The 9,363-nt window shown below is 48.5% G+C and overlaps 1 non-coding gene across 1 annotated transcript; it reads left to right on the forward strand.

The window, feature by feature from the left end:
* The first annotated feature begins 416 nt into the window (after positions 1-416).
* LOC126101635 (5S ribosomal RNA) lies at positions 417-535 on the forward strand. Its single transcript, XR_007522367.1, has one exon. It is a non-coding gene; the product is annotated as a 5S ribosomal RNA (ribosomal RNA).
* Positions 536-9,363: the final 8,828 nt, after the last annotated feature.

The raw sequence follows: 9,363 nt of genomic DNA on the forward strand, positions 1-9,363 counted from the left end.
CGGGACCTTTGCCTTTCGCGGGCAAGTGCTCTACCATCTGAGCTACCGAAGCACGACTCACGCCCGGTACTCACAGCTTTACTTCTGCCAGTATCTCGTCTCCTACCTTCCAAACTTTACAGAAGCTCTCCTGCGAACCTTGCAGAACTAGCACTCCTGAAAGAAAGGATATAGCGGAGACATGGCTTAGCCACAGCCTGGGGGATGTTTCCAGAATGAGATTTTCACTCTGCAGCGGAGTGTGCGCTGAGTGTGTGCTAAGCCATGTCTCCGCTATATCCTTTCTTTCAGGAGTGCTAGTTCTACAACGTTCGCAGGAGAGCTTCTGTAAAGTTTGGAAGGTAGGAGACGAGATACTGGCAGAAGTAAAGCTGTGAGTACCGGGCGTGAGTAGTGCTTCGGTAGCTCAGATGGTGGCCAACGGCCATACCATGTTAAATACACCGGTTCTCGTCCGATCACCGAAGTTAAGAAACATCGGGCGCGGTTAGTACTTGGATGGGTGACCGCCTGGGAACACCGCGTGCTGTGGCTCCCCTTCATTCAGTCAGCCTTCGGCGGCGTAGCGGTTCGGACGGTGTTTACGTCCCTGCCGCACGTCTGCGCGAGAGGTGTTTACGTTACGTGTGTAGCGGTGTGTGGCAGTATACATAGAACGAATCATGGCCTTGTCGTTCCACAAATCGACACTGAAATTTAGTTTTGCTAACGAATATCCTCGACCGAAGGCTTACGAGATCGAACGTTATTTACGGGACGAGGTGAAAATCGCACCTGACGTTCTAGTTGGAATACACTTATCTATAGTCAGCAGCGTGGTCTATGTCAAGCTCATAAATGAAACGGCATGTGACGAACTACTACTTCGACACCGACAAGGACTTCGTTTCTGTCATTCGGATGGGAATGTTGGAGCGGTAACAGTTGAACGCGCCGGCATGGGCCTCCGAACGATCTGCGTCTTTGGGCTTCCATTCGAAGTGCCAGAAGAATTGGTGACAGACGCCCTGCGTCCTTACGGAACGGTCCTATGCCACGTGGCTGAAAAATGGGCGAGTTTCAAGACGTATCCTGTCCTCAATGGCGTCAGACAAATACGGATCGAACTCCGAAAGCACGTCCCGTCATACTTGTACATCGCTGGTTGTCGGGCGATTGTCATTTATGACGGACAACCAAGGACGTGCTCTGGATGTGGGAAGGAGGGACACATACGTTCTGAGTGTGCTCAACGAAGGTTATTACAGCTGCCACGGGATGATCCACCCCTCACGCCGCATCCGACTGTGCTCCCCATGACTTACGTCGCCGCATTACGCGATGACGTGGGCCGCGAGACAGACGCGTACCGGAGCACACAGACAGCGGCGGATCGTGGCGAGCCACAGAAAGACGACGTTGCGGTGGACCGCCTGCAGCAGTCACAGGACGCCCTCTCTTCGGTTCCGCTTGCGGCCCCTTCAGATAACGCACTTGGAGACGTCGATCATACGACGGCGCATGATTCCGACGTCCCCCACGAACAACTGGAGACTATGCTGACCTCTGATTCCGAGGCCCGGCAACGTAAACAGCGATCACCAAAACGCCGGAAGAAGGGCCGCCTCACGGTGGAGGACGATATAGCAGACAATTCTGAGAAGTTTACGGGTACAGAACAGACGACCATGGATACAGAAGAACTGCCTAGCGTGGATGCAGCGGTGGCCAGCGGGACGGCGGCACGACCTACCGCTGACGATGCTCAGACACAGCGAAGGCGCTCGATCGACGGCAACAGGCTACTGAGGAGGCTACGGCACCTGCACCGCACGACAGCGATGGGACACTAGGGGACTGGTCAGAAGACCCACCCCCGTGGGGAATAGATGATGCCGGAAGAACTGCTCCCACGCACCCTCCCGGTGTAAGACCGGCAGAGTGCACGGAATAACGGCAGACCATATGAGAGGACGGCGGGGGACGTTAGTACGACAGCAACCTATGTACGCAAGAATTAGCGACCGTACGGTGCCCTATCTACGTTGACAGCCATGCAACAAGCTTATCGGATAGGGTCTGTTAACATCAATAGCACTGGGACGCCGGTAAAAATCAAGATGCTCAGTGACATGATGAAGGCTGCGGATTTAGACATAGCACTATTACAGGAAGTTCGGGTACTTCCCCCCTCGGACTTTTACGGTTACGACATTTTCTGTTCCCCGTGTGACAAGAGGGGCGTTGGCACAGCTATACTCTTAAAGGGAGGGATACGTGCAGACGAAGTAGAATATTTGCCTTCTGCCCGTGGTACGGCCGTGACCATAGGTGGAATACGTTTGATCAACAAATACGCACCGTCAGGCTCGGATAAGAGAAGGGACAGGGCAGATTTTTACGCCAGTGAGGTTACACCGTTGTTCCAGGGACGATACGATGGTTGCATACTCGGCGGAGATTTTAATTGTGTGCTCGATAGAAAGGACCAACAACCTAACTATACTACTAGCCAAGAACTTAGGGAGCTGGTCAACGGGATGGAATTAGTCGATACATGGGACCTGAAGTATCGCAACCAACCAGGATATACATTTTTTACTAGCCACTCCGCGGGCCGTTTGGACCGGATCTACGTTTCAAGAGCGTTAGCAATGTCGACGGTGGACGCAGAAATATGGCCGACGGCGTTTACAGACCACGAGGCATATATTTGTACGGTTAACCTTAATAGACAGCAGGTGTGGAGACGGAGGGGTAATTGGAAGATGAACGTCTTCCACCTGCGAGATGCAGAATGCCGACGCATGGTGGAGGACGCGTGGCATGGCTGCCTCCGTCGACGAAATTCTTTCGGTTCTGTCCTGCAGTGGTGGATCGAGTGCGCGAAGCCAGCTTTACGGAGGACGTTAATAGGTTACGGGAAGGAGGTTTCTCAATGGCAGCGCACGACCACTGAGTTTTACTTTACGGCTCTCCGGGAACTGTTAGCTCAACCACCTACACCAGAACGCCAGACGGCCGTCCAGCGAGTTAAGGCGAAGCTGGTACAACTTGCGACGCAGAGGATGGCAGGTACGATGATACGCGCGAGGTCGCAGGATTTCCTGCCCAACGAGGTTCCCTCGATGCATTATGTGATAAAAGAAAGACGAAGAAGACGCAGGAATTTAATACATGAGATCGATCTCGGCGATGGCTGTCGTTTTACAACACAGAGGGGCATAGCACAGGCGTTCACGGATCATTTTAGCAGATTCTATGCGAGCAACGCGGAGGGTCAGAGGGAGCCGGGGGACGTCCTGGAAGAGATCCCAGACGCGACTAGTGTGAACGGGGAAGCGCACGGGTTATCTGAAATTACGTGTGAAGAGCTGGAGGAAGCGATTACACGAGGTGCTTGCAACAAGTCCCCAGGTCCAGACGGATTCCCGTTGGAATTTTACCGTGCCTTTGTGACCATTATGACACCGATGTGGCTATGTATGTTTAATGAGCTTCTGCGGCAAGAAGTACCGGTTCACATTCAATTCACGGAAGGGCTCATGATACCAATACCGAAGCCCCGTGGTGGCAAACGGCCTTGTGATTATCGCCCCTTGACCCTCCTTAATAGTGACTACAAGATCTTCATGCGCATCCTGGGAAGTCGTATCAAAAAGTCGCTGGAGAATCGAATACATGCCGATCAGACTTGTCTTGGCGGCATCAGTAATATCCACACAGCCTTGGGAGACTATCGTGACGTCGTCGCCCTCGCGGCTGCATGCCGCCTCCGGGGGGCGATGGTTGCAGTAGATTTCGCTCATGCTTTTGATCGCGTGGATCATGTGTACCTCACGGCGGTGATGAACAGGAAGGGTGTCTCGCCATTATTGACCAATGCTGTGATGCGGTTGTTGCACGGCGCCAGATCAGCGATGGTGGTCAACGGAGGGAGAACTGAGTATTTTAAGATCTTAAGATCAGTGAGACAGGGTTGCCCCTCGTCGATCCTCCTTTATGCGATCGCCTTAGAACCGTGCCTCGCAGGCCTTCGCCGCCGTCTTACCGGGATCTCCCTACGGCAATTATCATTCAAATGCAGAGCATACGCGGATGATATTGTGTTCCTCGTACGGAATGAGAGGGAGACTCAAACAGCACTGGATTGGCTACAGACGTATGGGATGGCAGCTGGAAGTGTGGTCAACTACCGAAAATCACAATTCATGCATGTGGGGCGTGGACTAGAACCAGGAACGGAAGGACCCTTACCTGCGGTGGAAACCCTCCGCTGTTTGGGTATCGCCTTTCATAAAGAGACAGCGAGAACGGCTGCGGACAACTACCGAAGATTGTTACACAGAGTCCGCACGGCAGAACGTCTAAACGCCCTACGGTCGATGGATATGCTGCAGCGAGTGTTACTCGTCAACCTTTATCTCGCGCCCATGATGTGCCACCTGACACACCTTCTTCCCTTGACGCGCACGATGGCTATGAGGATTCAGGCGGCTTTTGGGTACTATGTGTGCCTGGGACAACTCTTTAAGGTACAGTACAACACGCTTACCCTCCCAGCGCGAGAGGGGGGCGTTGGTTTAGTGAACGCGCACGAGAAGGCGCGTGCCATGTATATTAATACTATGCTCAAACGGTGGCGCAATAGTAATCACTCGCTTACGGGGACAATCATCGAAGAACTTGTACCCACATCACATCTTCCTCCAGTCAGTGTCGGCCATATATCACCCCCTTTAACGTATGTGCGCACGTTCCTCGTGGAACACAGTTACGTTCGAGAGCGTTTACCGACGACCCGACAGTCGACATCGAAGGACGTGTACCATCTGCTTCTTCGACAGATCGCCCGGAATAGGGTGGAACGCAAACATCCAGCTGTTAATTGGAACGTGGTGTGGCGCACGGTCCACCACCCCCACCTACCTACATCAGTCAGGTCAACGTGGTACATTGTCGTCACCCGAAAATACCCTACAAATGATAAAAAGTACGCAATACATTTGGCGGATTCGCCCTTGTGTCAGCAGTGCGGCGTGCTGGATACGGACGACCATCGGCTGGTCTGCGGCGAGGCATAGGCTGTCTGGACTCTCGCAAGAAAGATAATAGCGTTCATGCGGCGCACTATCTATACAGCAGTCTGTTCTGACATAGTATTTTTTCCAGAGGAAACGTATTTTCCGCGTCATAAGACGAACGCAGTGGCGTGGATCACAGGTATGACGGTCCATTACATCTATAGAGACACACGTACGAACTTACTGAACGTCCTGGATTACTGGCAATACTTGCAACATGAACACACAAAACTATTACGGCTACAAAAGTACAAGGATTGGTATGCCAATTTCCTGGTAACGGTTTTTGCGGACCCGCCATATACTTGGGGTGTGCCGGGTGCGCAAAAATGAGCGGCGGTGCTTTCGTTGTGAAACCGACCAAGTAATGTGATCGACTAAGAACACTATGCGAGTATGCGACCTACGAAAAACTCACGCTTGAACAGTTAGCAAATGGATGTACTTCAAATTTTGTTTTCATATCCATAAATACTTTTCTTTAGGGTGCCGGAGATGGCTCCATTTTGATTTTGTTGTTATTTCATGCTGCATGGTAGGACGGCAGCGAGGTTCCTTCCAGGACAGTTATCATGTGTCAGGACGTACTATGTTTGTTTTGTGAATAATAAAGGTTTCTGTTTCTCCTACCTTCCTTCATATAAAAAATAATAAAAATAAAAAAAAATAAAAAAAGTTGGTAGAGCACTTGCCCGCGAAAGGCAAAGGTCCCGAGTTCGAGTCTCAGTCGGGCGCACAGTTTTAATCTGCCAGGAAGTTTCATATCAGCGCACACTCCGCTGCAGAGTGAAAATCTCATTCTGGAAACATCCCCCAGGCTGTGGCTAAGCCATGTCTCCGCTATATCCTTTCTTTCAGGAGTGCTAGTTCTGCAAGGTTCGCAGGAGAGCTTCTGTAAAGTTTGGAAGGTAGGAGACGAGATACTGGCAGAAGTAAAGCTGTGAGTACCGCGCGTGAGTCGTGCTTCGGTAGCTCAGATGGTAGAGCACTTGCCCGCGAAAGGCAAAGGTCCCGAGTTCGAGTCTCGGTCGGGCACACAGTTTTAATCTGCCTGGAAGTTTCAACACGAATATAGTACGAAACTAATCTAGGACCGGTCTATCGAAAGGGCAGGTAAAATTCCGCTTTTAAAACCATTTCATTTGCAACGGGAAACAAACCGACGCTTTCCGTCCACGCTGTACGTCGCATGAAATACGCGATGAGTACTGTTTGTTTGGGCTGACTCCATCTGTACGTAGGGAAAGAAGAATTTCAAATGTCTGCCGAAAATGCTCCTGACGACACTGAGGATAGACAGCCTCTATAAACTAAGACACACTGTTAGCAAAAATTTACTGCTTTTGTCGTTATAGCCTTCCTTTACTGGAAAAATATGACTGTGAAACTCGTGAGGAATATGGAGTACTATGTTCAAACAGGGTGAAAAGTATTTAAACCGACAAACCCTGGAAGGTTGTAGGGGACATCAAAACAAATATTTTTCCCTAATGTCATTTTTACCTATTAGGATTGTACAGAAACCAGATGGCAGTTATAAGAGTCGAGGGGCATGAGAGGGAAGCAGTGGTTGGGAAGGGAGTGAGACAGGGTTGCAACCTCTCCCCTATGTTATTCAATCTGTATATTGAGCAAGCAGTAAAGGAAACAAAAGAAAAATTTGGAGTAGGTATTAAAATCCATGGAGAAGAAATAAAAACTTTGAGGTTCGCCGATGACATTGTAATTCTGTCAGAGACAGCAAAGGACTTGGAAGAGCAGTTGAACGGAATGGATGGTGTCTTGAAGGGAGGATATAAGATGAACATCAACAAAAGCAAAACGAGGATAATGGAATGTAGTCGAATTAAGTCGGGTGATGCTGAGGGAATTAGATTAGGAAATGAGACACTTAAAGTAGTAAAGGAGTTTTGCTATTTGGCGAGCAAAATAACTGATGATGGTCGAAGTAGAGAGGATATAAAATGTAGACTGGCAATGGCAAGGAAAGCGTTTCTGAAGAAGAGAAATTTGTTAACATCGAGTATAGATTTAAGTGTCAGGAAGTCATTTCTGAAAGTATTTGTATGGAGTGTAGCCATGTATGGAAGTGAAACATGGACGGTAAATAGTTTGGACAAGAAGAGAATAGAAGCTTTTGAAATGTGGTGCTACAGAAGAATGCTGAAGATTAGATGGGTAGATCACATAACTAATGAGGAAGTATTGAATAGGATTGGGGAGAAGAGAAGTTTGTGGCACAACTTGACCAGAAGAAGGGATCGGTTGGTAGGACATGTTCTCATGTTCTGAGGCATCAAGGGATCACCAATTTGGTATTGGAGAGCAGCGTGGAGGGTAATAATCGTAGAGGGAGACCAAGAGATGAATACACTAAGCAGATTCAGAAGGATGTAGGTTGCAGTAGGTACTGGGAGATGAAGAAGCTTGCACAGGATAGAGTAGCATGGAGAGCTGCATCAAACCAGTCTCAGGACTGAAGACAACAACACAACAGGATTATTTAAACCGGTGGAGTCCGTATTACGCTCTTCAGTTGTTAGAGGCCGTATGAAGATCTTCAGTTGTTAGAGGGTGTATTACGCTCTTCAGTTGTAGGCAACTGCTGTCCACCAGTGTAGTAGTGCACTGTCTCTGTTTACTAATGGAGCGATACACCTGGATTGAATACACTGATACGATTAGTGCGTACTACGTAGCGCACCACAACGGACGAGCTGCCTGCTGTGTACCAACGTCTGCGTGAGACCGGGTCATTTAGCAGATTACCTGGACAGGGACGCCGTCGCACGGTAAGAACGCTACAATTTGAGGAAGCTGTCTTGCAGCATGTGGAGCGGGATCCTTCAATCAGCACTCGGGCAATTGCACGTAACATGGGGACGAATCAGACGAATGTAAGAACAGTCCTTCGAGAGCAATTGTTACGTCCATTTCATTACAGCGTGTCCACAACCTGGAACCAGTTGGTTATCAACCCAGAGCATTGCCAGAATTGCTCGAAGACCTCCCGCTGCCCACAAGACAACACATGTGGTTCCAACATAACGGGGCGCCGGCACATTTCAGTCGTCGTGTGCGTCGATTCCTGGACCGATGGTCCCCAGAAACGTGGACTGGCAGAGGTGGTCCTGTAGCATGGCCTGCTCGATCCGCAGATATGTCCCCTCTGGACTTTTTTGTGTGTGGAGAGATGTGCAAACTTGTTTACGCATCTCCTGTTGCATCAGAAGAGGATCTGGTTGCCCGGATAGAAGCAGCAGCAGGAACAATTCAGGACACTCCTTGGGTATTTGCCCGTGTCAGACAGAACATGATCCGACGGTGTAACCTTTGTTTACGTGTCAATGGAGGCATTTTTGAAAATCGACTGTAATTGAAATTGGGTTGTGTTAATGTGTTGTCTCTTGGTCATAAAAAATGGAAAAGTGTTTCTTGGATTAATTAATTTCCCGCCAGAGAAATCTTCCTCTACCGGTTTAAATACTTCTCATAGGAAAAAATGACATTAGGGAAAAATATTTGTTTTGATGTCCCCTACAACCTGCCAGAGTTTGTCGGCTTAAATACTTTTCACCCTGTATATGTAAGTAGACACATATTGAGAATTAATTCGAAGTGTACGTATTTGTTTGTAAATATAGTTTTAATGAAGAAAACCGCCGAAGTTGCGAAATTCAGTTACTTTTATTTAACTGATGACCGGTTTCTGGTATCAGAACCCATTCTCAAATTATTCAGACAGAAAAAAATGGTGTTTTCTATGACAGCAGGCAATCCATGTGAATAGTGTACACACTTGTGTCTAAGTGAAGCCTTTTTGGCCATGACAAACTTTCACTGACGAAGCTCAATGCGCGGAAAATTTGCTGAAAGGCTGAAAGATTCTATTGTAGTCTACTAGGCTCCCTGTGAAGTCATGCTTCTTGACTGGAACCTCAACCTGCTCCATTTGTAACTCTTAGATGCTGCCTCACATTTAAAAGTATGGCTGATGACGGTATTCGCTTTCATCAAGGTGTTTTGTTGTTGTTTTTTCTGATTTCTTGTTAGTTAACTGGTGTATATAATTCAACGTAGCGTCGACAGTGGATTAGGCATGAGGTAGGCGCTGCACTCACCTCTTATGTTGAAGAATCTATTGGTCTATGACATACTGAATTTAAAGGGAAGGATATAAAAGTAATTTGTTAAACAAATGACATTAGGGAAAAATATTTGTTTTGATGTCCCCTACAACCTCCAGAGTTTGTCGGCTTAAATACTTTTCACCCTGTATGTGTAGGTAGACACATATTGA

The sequence above is a fragment of the Schistocerca cancellata genome, chromosome 1, assembly GCF_023864275.1.
Source record: "Schistocerca cancellata isolate TAMUIC-IGC-003103 chromosome 1, iqSchCanc2.1, whole genome shotgun sequence".
Lineage (NCBI taxonomy): Eukaryota > Metazoa > Arthropoda > Insecta > Orthoptera > Acrididae > Schistocerca > Schistocerca cancellata.